This window comes from Tupaia chinensis, unplaced genomic scaffold (genome assembly GCF_000334495.1).
Source record: "Tupaia chinensis unplaced genomic scaffold, TupChi_1.0 Scaffold000493_1, whole genome shotgun sequence".
NCBI lineage: Eukaryota > Metazoa > Chordata > Mammalia > Scandentia > Tupaiidae > Tupaia > Tupaia belangeri.
In genome coordinates this window covers 3,979,271-3,988,575 of record NW_006160005.1, presented here as the reverse complement: position 1 = coordinate 3,988,575, position 9,305 = coordinate 3,979,271, and the positions used below count along the sequence as shown (strand labels likewise).

The window sequence follows — 9,305 nt, the reverse complement described above, 5'->3', positions numbered from 1 at the left end:
CTGTCCCTACCAGCTCATTCCATGGTTGGTGCTCAGGGTTAGAGCTGTCTCTGAGATCCATGTATTTTATTCTCTTTCTTTGATTCTCCTCCAGTGTAGGAAGGTATTGCTCTCTGTCTTTTGTAACAGGACATGCTCCTCTACCACATCCTTTATGCCATGTAGTCTGTGGCTGTTGTGAAAACTCAAGCTTTCCAACTTGGCTCATTGATACTTAAAGGTCAGCTTTTAGTGTCAAAGAAAACACTTTCTCTTTCCACTCTGTGATTTTTGCAATTGTATGACAATTTTTGTACTATAGGCTTGAGGAAAAATCTATTTTGAAAGTCCAGGTTGAACAAAGACGTTTTTTCCTCTAGTCTCTGTTTACCTTTCCTGTAAGGGCAGAGTAGATGTTACAGTCTGGACTTGGGGGAAAAGAGTAGGGATAAAAGAAGAGGGGGAAAATCTTCCATAGTTTAAAATTAGCTTTTAGGGTAACATTTTAATGTGAGGCATTCCATATTTACTGTCTCACCTGGAGTCCTGGGTTTAAAACTGAAGAGTAAATGCGTTATCGATGGGATATATTCTCAACACTTCAGGGACATCTCATTGGAAACAGGCTGCTCCTTATAGGTTTTCACCCCGTACTTTTATTTTTTAAGAACTGCCTACCACTTCAGGGGTGGATGATTGCAATGGTTTCTTGGGTAAGTGATCCAAATGATCAACAGCAGATATTTAACTGAAATGTGGCAAATTGTATTTTCCAGAGACAACTGCAGCAATAACATCCATCCACATGGATGTTGTTCAATGTAACCTTGCTACAATTCCTTCAAATAGTAGGGTCGTTGTCCCTTCTCCTTGAAACTGAGCAGAACTTCATGAATGCTTGACCCAGAGAGTACACTTTGTGAAGCTCAGACTATATCATCTAAGGTGATATACCTCTCACCTGGTTTGCTCTCTCAATATCTCTCTCTTGCAGCCCCTTCTGTTTTCTACCTTATGGCCATGTGTTCTTGGAACCCAGCAGCCATGCTATGAGGAAGCCCAAACTTCATAGAGGACACACATGAGAGTTTCAGATGATAGCTCCTGTTGTGGTATCAACTTGAAACCAGCATTAACAGTCAGACAAGTGAGTGAAGAAAACTTTGAGATGACCCTAGCTTCAGCTACCATCTGACCACAACCACCTAAGTTTCCCTGAGGGAGAATTGACTAGGTGAGCCCAGTGTACTCCCAGAGCCATGAGCAAGGACAATAAATAATTGTTTCATGCTATTAAGTTTGAGGTGTTTTGTTATGCACTGCTGGATCACTGATACAAAAGGGGAGTCATTATAGAGATTTTCAGATATTTCTCCCAGCAGCATTGGAACAAAGGGATGGAGAGATTGTGTCTACTAGCCCTAGGAATTAGGTGGGGAAGGTTAATTGCTGAAGGTGTCATTTCAGCCAAGCGTTACCATGTAGGAAAGGAATCATACAGAAGAGAAATGCAGATTTGTAGAGAGAAGGAAATGAGAGTACACGACATCCAGAGAGAGAGGGATACAGCATTGCCATGTCTTTAGATGCCTTTTTACCTTTTTGTATGAGGCCTGGTTATACATTCAGGCCTTATGTCCTATGAAAAACTTTTATATCCCTTAATAATATTTAATAATAATGTACTATCATTTTCCCCTCAACTAATTTGAGTGAGTTTTTGTTTCTTGTAGTCAGATGACTTCTGAATAAAATGTTATTCACTTGGGACCAGCAGTTAGTGTAATGGCTGGTCACTGGACTCCCATGTAGTCGACTGTGGTTCGAGTCCCAGACCCGGCGGTTTCAATTCACGCCAGGCACATGTGCATGCATGCCCGAGATCCCGAGAGGAGAATGGAGGAGAAGGGATTGTGGTGTGGTCATTTCGCCTGGGGAGTTATTTCTCGCTTTCTATCTGTCCGTCTCTGTCTTTCTGGAGAGTACATGTGCCCTATAGCAAAAAAACTCTCAAAAATGTTATTTACCAATTTGAAATAGAAATGGACATATCATTAGTTTCATATACAATAAATCAACTGTAGAAAAGTTTTACCTGTTTTAAATAATAAGAACATGCTGATGGTTTTACTATGGTGATAGATAAGGGTTCCTTTGCAAATTTTCTCTCTTTAAAAATTTTTTTATTATTTTTATTCATACATTAAATCACTATACATCATTTAGACTGTGAAGAGACTTTGCCCAGCATGATATACACCTCAGTCCAGCACGGTTGAGACTATTATACACATCCTCATCAACAGATAATAAACCTTATCTGTGTCCCACAAGTGTCTTACCTCAATCTAAACACAATAGCTCTAAATACAATTTGGTGACTCTGGAGGTCATTGTCACTGCTTGCCAGGTATTCCCTATTCTCCCTCTTCCCGGAATGAGGTAGAATCACATTTCCTAGCTCCTCTGTGGTGGGGTGAGACTGTGTAGTTAGAGCTGGCCAGGAATATGTGAGTAGAAATGATATGTGCCATTCAGACTGCCTTCTAACTGTCCTTGCCAAGTCCGTTAGAGTTTTCCTTTTCCTCTGCCATGGTGACAGGTGACATTGCCAATAGTGGCTTCACCAACTATTTCTGGACTCTTGAGTAAGAAGGAGAAAGTACAACAGAAATCTTCGATTGATAACAGTGGGAGTGACTCCTTCTGTTGTTCTAAGGAGATCTGGAAGTTATTATCAAAGCATAATTTAGTCTATCCTGCCTAATTCAATGACTCTGTACCATACACTACCAAGAAGATTGGGAAAATCTTCCAGGAAACCTCCCTGGGAAGCTCTTTCTCCTTATCTCACAGTGGCTGCCATCTTGCCTTTTGAAGAAGTTTTAGAGGAGGAGCCCTTCCCTCTGAAGTACTATGCTTGTGCCTAAGGGAATGTATTTTGTTCTGAATTCACAACCTTATCCCAGTTTTTTCCTTTCAAATTTTACCACTGACAGGTTTGTGCAGTCTTCAAAGATTCCCATGCACCCTTATGATGGTGCCCAGTAGTTACATAATTTCTCTCATGTAAAACCTTCCTATGGGTAGTTTATATCTCATCCTGCCTTTGGATGTACCATATCTCATCCTGCCTTTCTTATAATTTCCTAAATACTTGATCCTCTGCAAACTCATTTTGTTTTTATCTCTTCATTGAAGCTGATTGATTAAAATCATCAGACTATGTAGACCAACCCTACTCTGATACCCAGAATACTAAGTCTTTGTTCTTTTCATGGGATTATAAACTTTCAAAACTGAAAAAAAAAATGCAAAATGGCATGCAAAGAAGACATACAAATGGCCAAAAAGCATATGAAAAAATGCTCAGCATCCCTTATCATCAGGGAAATGTAAATTGAAACCACAGTGAGATACCACCTAACCCCAGCCAGAATGACTAAAATTAAAAAAATAAAGAATGATAAGTGCTGATGAAGCTGTTGTGAAAAAGGAACCCTCCTACATTGTTGGTGGGAATGCAAATTAGTATAACCACTGTGGAGAATGATATGGAGGTTCCTCAGAAACTTACAAGTTGAACTACCATACAATCCAGCAATTCCACTCCTGGGTATCTATCCAAGGAATAGGAAAACACTCAGTTGGAAAAACACTTGCACATCCATATTTATTGCAAGCATTATTCACAATTGCTAGGACATGGAATCAACCCAAATGTCCAAGAATGGATGAGTAGATTGAAAAAATGTGGCACATGTTCTCTACTCAACCAAAAAAAAAAATGACACACTGACATTTGATATAAAGTGGAGTAATATGGAAGATTTAATGCTAAGCAAAGCAAGTTAGACTATGAAAGACAGGAATTGTATGTCCCCGATTAATATATACCAGATGCCTATACTCTATTACAGAAACTGAAAGATTGGAAGGTGTAATATCAGGGAGGCCAACTGTAGATACTGGAGACAGTATAGAAGTGGGTGAGTAATAGAGAGTGAGAGAGAGGGGATCAGAAAAAAAAAAAGAAAACATTTAATAGACACAAAAATGAAAAGTTATCTGTTGATGATAATGTTTGTGGTAACGTCTTTGACTTGACTAATATGTACCATATTCAAGCTGGGAGAAACAATGTTATACCCTGTAAAGATGTATAGTGATTAAATGTAAGTAAAGAAATAAATTTTAAAAATGGAAACAAAATGACATTCTTCTTAAACTTTAATGTGTATAGAGTTGCCTCAAGAGGTTGTTAAATGCTAATTACATGGCTCCACCCTCAGATTATTCAGTTTCCACAAGTGTGCAGTGGGTATTGTGAGCCTGCATAGCATTGAGCTTCCAGAGACTATTAATGTTGTTGTTCTGTGGACCATACTTGGGGTAGTACTGGATCACATGATTGTTTTAGCTTCCTCTAAGTCTAAAATAAAGATCAATATATGGACCAGTATCTTTTATGAAGCAGAGAAGGTCTTCTCCATGATTGCTGTGATGAACCAGCAGGGATAGCTCTTATAAATGATCCAAGAAAGGAACATTAAGGTACTCACAATTGGAAATGAGAACAGAAGTCTTAGTGTACTGCACATACCACATCTCTCCAGAATTTGGGCTTGGGGTTAAGATTGAGGCTGGAGGTGAACAAAATTTTTCCCTTTGCGGAGAGCGTTTTGGTCCTGAAACACATATTTGAGACCTACTATTTTTCTGTCTTCCCCTCCCCCCTTTTTTAAAAAAATAAGAGAATTATTTTATTTATTTATTATTCAATTTTTTAAAATTTTTATTATTATGATAATCTTGTTTGTATTACATTGAATCACATATAACTTTACAGTGTATTACATTTCTTTTTCCAGAAAGAATACCTTTCATATCAGTCAATACAAAGACATTAAAATCCCCATCGTCATCATCCAGTAACTTTGCATTTTTTCCCAGATTATTATTATTATTTCAATTATTTTTTAAACATTCAATCACTATTTATCATTTTATTATTATTCAATTTGAGAGAGAGAAAAGGAGTGAGAAATCAAGCTGCCAGGTCCAGGACTTGAACTGTGGTTGGCTATGTGGAAGTCCAGTATCTTAACCACCACACCACCTGTGGGTCCCCTTTCTTCCTTTTTTAAAAAATAAAAGTTTCTTTCTTTCTTTCTTTCCTTCTTTCTTTCTTTCTTTCTTTCTTTCTTTCTTTCTTTCTTTTCTTTTTCTTTCTTTTCTTTCTCTCTTTCATTACTTCCTTCCTTCTTCCCTCCCTCCCTCCCTCCTTTCTTCCCTCCTTCCCTCCCTCCTTCCTTCTTTCCCCTTCCTTCCTTCCTTCCTTCCTTCCTTCCTTCCTTCCTTCCTTCCTTCCTTCCTCTTTCTTCCTCCCATGAATAAGAGAGATATAAAGAGAGAGAGAAAGGGGCTCTCCACCAGAGTCCTCAAACTGCAATCTACCCCCAGCTTTAGCCAATACCTAATCATGGGCATGTGTATTCCTGGAACACTCAAGGAGGTCTCCAGACAAGAACCCAGAACCTTTCCATGCGGGTGTACCTTGCAGAGCATCATGCTACTGCTCTGGTACCGTCTGGCCCTTGAGATCTATTTCTAAGGCCAAAACACAGTACAATAATGAACTGTTGAAAACTTTCTGTGAAAATGCAGCAGCCAAGTTGTCTATTTTTAGAAATCACAAATAATTAAGTCAAACAGGAGAGGCAGTCTTCTGAGGACCTTGTTGTTTTCCTCGTTAAATACCTTTGCTTCCTCTGCAGCCATCTTATTGACCCAAGAGTGGATGTGCTGGCAGCTGGAAAGATACCTCACAAAATATAAGTGGTGGCTCCAGCCAAAGCTTTTTTCCTTTCCCACTTTTACTTGACCCCTTCATTCTCTAATACCCTTCTGTCATGATCAGTACCAGCTAACCTCAACAGTGCCCTGAAAAGTCTTGGTGAAGTAATAGAAACAGACTGAAGAAGCTGAAAAGCATTTCACAGATTGCCTGATCTAGCTCACTCATTTTGTTTCAGATAAAAACATTGAGATTTGAAGAAGAGAAATAATTTTTCCAGTTACACAGCAAAATGTTGGCAGTGCTAGTACAATCAACAAGGTCTCTGGTTCCCTGTTCAGTGCTTTTCTACTCCATCCTATTCTCAAGGGATGGGAAGTTAAGATGGACAGGATGAAGGAAGATGACAGGACAATCTCTTCCAGCTACCTAAAAGTCCAGATACATTTTTTTTCCTTTTTTCTCTTACCTTTTTTTTTCTTTACAAGAAAGAGGGATATTATGAGAGAGGAGACAGAAACAGGTGTTTTTGACAGGGTCTTGCTATTTAACAATCTGTCTTCCTAATTTTAGCTTGGATTACAGGTGTGTACAACCACACCTGGCACGTTCAGGTCAGCCTGGGTACTGAAACCAGTCCTCCCATGTGACCTTCAACCTCCGGAGTGGTGGTACTACCTATACATCGCTGCGGCTGGCTCCAAATATAATTTAACTATTGTTTTGTGAGAATTCGATAATAAGATACCAGGCACAGGAAGGATCTTGGAGTCTATTTAATTCCCTGACTATTATTACAGATGAGGAAACCAAGGTCCAGAGATGATGACAGTGACCATCACATCTGTGATAAAATGTTACAGATTCTCTTATTCTGGAGTTTTTAAGGTTCTCCTTTTCCAACTTGTGCTCTCAAACCATTTCTGATGGACACAGTGAGTGTCCTCAGTCTCCTTAGATCCTTGAAGAAAATCTTTCTTGCCCCTCCTTAGAGGTTTTAAACAATTTCTTATGCTCAACCAGAAAGGTTGATAAAGAAGAAAAAGGGAAATTAGGGTCCAAAAGTGACATTGCAGGTGAAAAGCTGTCCAAGACTCCTGGAGTCTCAATGCCTCCAACGACAGTTTTCTTTGGACTTGGCTTCTTAACAATGACACATTAAAACCTCATTTATTCAAATCTCACTAATTTGCAATTAACAACAATTGTGACAGTGACTAAACTGAGGTTTACCTTTGAGGATCAAAGAGAAACAGTTGAACAGAGTGTTAGAGTTACTGATATTTAAAGGGGGATATTTATTCTCTTTAAGAAAAGATTGTTTAAAGTATTTAGAAGCACCATTTAAAGCATGTTCAGAACTCATTGACCCATTCTGCTTGCCCATTTTAGTTTTAATTACATATTGTTCTTTCCTGTTCAATAAGGAAGTTCTCTTGAGAGTTTCTATTAGGGAACTTGTTTTAGTCTAAGTTAGTGATTATATGTTTGTGTAAGCATTACAATTAAGTCACACTTCTCTAAAAAATTGTTTTGTTTTTCAAATTAAGAATTCTTTTTCCCTTTGGGTTTCCTTCCAGTAATGAATGTGGATTAATGAAACTTTCCTATACTGTGTATGTGTGTTCACTGCTATGAGTCCTGAGGGGTTAGAGACACTACTATGTAGAAGCAATTGCACTGCAATCATGATGGTTGTTATAAGTAAATACACTTCAGAACACATACAGTGAGGTGTGATAACATATGAGAATAGTAAACAGGTTTGTAACTTTGTCCTAGGTAATGAATGCTGTTTACAGGACAGAACAAAATAATTTGTTAAATATAAGTCCCATATGTCTAATGAGAAGGACTTCATTTGAAAAAGAGTTGGGGAAATAAAAAGGATCTTATTTTCAAGTAAGTTGGTCAGAGATTACAACTGACTGTGGATTCAAGAAATTAAAGCTAGGTGTTTGGGCCTACCGCCCTGTTTGGCAGCTTTATGTTGAAACTTAGCCCACTGGTATCTAGGCTCCAGTGAAAATATAGAAACTCAAACCAATAGGTGACCTTAGCAGTGAAAGTGAATATGTGCCAAAGAAAATGATATGAAAGATGTGTCCAGAAAGAGATTTTTGAATAAAAGTTCAAATTGTAATCAATTTTCATGGTGCAACTTGATTCTCTTGATCTCTTGATTAAGTGATCTGATTATTTAGCCACCTGTACTCATGTCACCCTTTGAGCTACAAGAACTAACTTTAAAATCAAAGACCTAGGGGAACCCGCAGATGACATAATGGCTATGTTGCTGGACTCCCACATAGTTGACTGCAGTTTTAGTCCCGGACCCAATGGCTTAAAACTCATGCTGCATATGTGTGCATTTGTGTCCAACATCCCAAGAGGAGAATGGAGGAAATGGGATTGTGGTGTGGCCATCCCTCCTGGGGGGTGATTTCTCACTTTCTGTCTCTCTGTCTCTGTCTCTCTGGTGAGCACACATGCCCTATAGCAAAATCTCTCTTTAAAAAAAAATCAGAGACCTAGGGCCAGCAGGTGGTGGGCTCCTACATGGATGGCTACAGTTTGAGTCCTGGACATGGGGGTTGAAAAGTATGCCAGATGTGTGTGTGTGTGTGTGTGTGTGTGTGTGTGTGTGTGCATGTATTCCCAAAATCCCAGTAGGAGAAGGGATTGCAGTGAGGCCATCCTCTAGGGATGATTTCTGACTTCCTCTCTCACTGTCTCCATCTTTTTCCTCTCCTGTGAGCACATATGCACTATGGTAAGAAAACTTAAAAAAAAAATCAAAGATCTAATGTTAAGAATAACATTAGAGACATGACTCCTGCAAACTAGGTATTTCAGGGCACAGGAGAAATGAAAATTTTCTACTGATAATTCAGCCTCCAGCAAACGAGCTAGTGCAATCACAACAGAACAGCAAAGAGATTCTAGATCACCTCTGTCTGCTTGCTCCTGAACATTCAGACTGGACTTCAAGAATTTGAAAGAAACACACCATCCATCAGATGACAAGAAACCATCGCCGGATCACAAGAAATATGGGAAAACGAGAAAATACCTCTCCTCCAAGGGAAAAGAGTAACTGTTCTTCATCCACAAGCAGTTTGGTGAAAATCATGGAAATGTCTGATAAGGAATTTAGAGCATTCAGAATGTCGAAGCTAACAGAGATGGAAGAGAAGAGAGATAATGAACTGCTAAAGAGAAAGCAGAAAGAAGTTGATGAGTTCCAGGAGATGAGGAAATTCTTGCAAGATTTAAAAGAGGAATTATATACTTTAAAAAAGAATCAAATGGAACTGTTAGAGATGAAGGTTATAATACAGGAATACAGGAAGTCAAAATCTCCCTTGAAAGTATTAAAAGCAGACTAGATCATTCAGAAAATAGAATCTCAGATTTATAAGAGAAAATGGCTGACCTAGAAAAATCCACCACAAAGACTGAGAAAATGGCCCAAAAATTTGAGAATAATATGCGAGAAGTACTAGATACCATCAAACATCCAAACATC

General features: G+C 38.7%; 1 long non-coding RNA gene across 3 annotated transcripts in view; it reads left to right on the top strand.

The window, feature by feature from the left end:
* Window positions 1–1,230, top strand: part of LOC102480591 (uncharacterized) — a 27,340-nt gene extending 26,110 nt beyond the window's left edge. For all 3 annotated transcript variants that reach the window (XR_335678.1, XR_335677.1, XR_335676.1), the window contains exon 3: window positions 974–1,230. This is a non-coding gene — a long non-coding RNA (uncharacterized LOC102480591). The remainder of the gene's footprint in view (window positions 1–973) is intronic.
* Window positions 1,231–9,305: the final 8,075 nt, after the last annotated feature.